Here is a 1,969-nt window from a genome sequence, read left to right as displayed (position 1 = left end):
GGGCGGCGGGGCGGGCCCCACCCCCGCGGTGACGCGGACGCTCGCCTGGGCCAGCATCGAGCTCAAGAGGACTGGAGGAGTGGATCCAGTTGGTTCGGAGACAGCTCCGCGGAGCTACTGCCCACCACGTTCTTCTAGCGCTTCCCACGGCTCCTCCTCATTTGCCCGGAGCGCAGTGGCAGGCTCTGGGTTATTGAAAGAGATGGATGGTTGGATGGCGTTACCTGTGCACTTTCGTTTAAAGAAGCCTCCTGAGCCCCACTCCGAGAAGTTGGCTATTATGAGGGTCAGGGAGGAACAGGATTGGGTGAAGGAAGCCAAACACCTCTTGGACCTTGCCTGTAAAGTGTGATGAAATGGACTTAAAAGGTGTCCACCGGCCCAGTATGAACCCAAACCTCACCTTGGTGAAGTGCGCCTTCCACGTTAGCCTCACCCTTCACCATGGGATAGAATATTTTCAGGGTTACATATTGCTATCAGGAAGAAGGTTCTGACTGCCAGGGCTTCCAAACCCATTTGGGAATGTTCAACTAGTCCTGTTGTAGTTCTTCTCTGAGGAGTTAGGTTACCATGTTATCTTTTTGCAAGTGATGGAGGTTAAACCCAGGGCTTTGCTTGCTAATCAGTGGCTCTACCCATTTGAGCCATGACCCCAAGACTTTTCTTGTGTTATTTTTTAGCTAAGGTCTCTGTATTTGCCTGAAGTAGCCTCAGATGGAGATCCTCCTATTTGTAGCCTCATTTGTATATGAGATCTCAGGTACATACTGTTAGGTAAAGTAAGTAGCTGAGGAAAGAGAGCACCATGCGATATTCAGGCAGGAAGAGAAGTTTATTTTACTGAACTGGTGGAGAGGCATGGCCGAAGGGGCGGGCCCACGTCCCATCTGGGTTTAAATAGGGAAGGGGCAGGGAGAAGGGGCGGCCAGGGGAGGGGAGGTGTGGCCACACTGGATGCAGATGTGACCTCAGGGCCTGGGACCCTCCCCAGTCCCATGGGAGGTATAACTAGGGGTGGCCTAGGATGTGACCTTGGAGGAGAGAGTGACTGCCTCCAGGTGTGCCAGTAACCTAGGTGACATGGGTATTGGGTGGACACTTAGCCAAGAGGAGGGAGGAGTTTACCCTGCCTTTCCAGGGTGTACCTTACACATACCACTATGACCACCTTCTTGGGTTAATGAAGGGTTTCACAAGCTTTGTGTTATAGTTGGCCTCAAACTATTTGGCTTTCCAAGTAGCTGAGATGACAGGCATAAGCCAATACTCCTGGCCTTTTTTTTTTTTTTCAATCTTAAAGATCTTAAAATGTCCAGGGAGTATAGGGGATTGATTTTCCAAAGACTGGTTTTAGGCTAAGGAAGTAAGAGGGTCAAACCTTGGTCATGAGGTTGGATTAAAGGACTGAGAAGTGCATACTATACCTGTACTGATGTTTCTCTAGGTGGGGACAGGAACCAAATGGAAGGAATGGCCACCTCCTTCCATTTCAAGGTTTCCCATGGTCTGGCCCAGTCCAATCCCTTCCACAGTTTAACTAGTCCTGGATATCCTTGGCAGAAAATGTTCCTTGTTTGTCTCTCTAGTAGCTCCTGACCACTTCCTATCTACCTCCATATTCCCTGTCTACCTTCATCTCCACTGTTCCTACCATGGACAATTCCCCATGACTATTCCAACATGCCCCAATCTATTCTTCATCCCACCCACCTCCCCATCCTCTGCATCACTTGTCAAGATATCATAGGATAATCTGCTCTGTGACTGTCTCCACTCCCTAGACTGCCCTTCAAAGTGTCTATCTTATTTTATTCTTCATTGGCATACAGTCGTGACTCAACATGTATTATGATATTCATGTGTTGATCAGGACTCTGGTAGGAAACAGACTCCATATTCTAACTGGATACTGTAACAGTGACCAGGACTAAGCCTAGAAGGGTGGAGGTTCCCGGAATTCAAAGAG

The sequence above is a fragment of the Dipodomys ordii genome, unplaced genomic scaffold (genome assembly GCF_000151885.1).
Source record: "Dipodomys ordii isolate 6190 unplaced genomic scaffold, Dord_2.0 Scaffold5, whole genome shotgun sequence".
Lineage (NCBI taxonomy): Eukaryota > Metazoa > Chordata > Mammalia > Rodentia > Heteromyidae > Dipodomys > Dipodomys ordii.
This window is presented reverse-complemented; position numbering follows the sequence as displayed.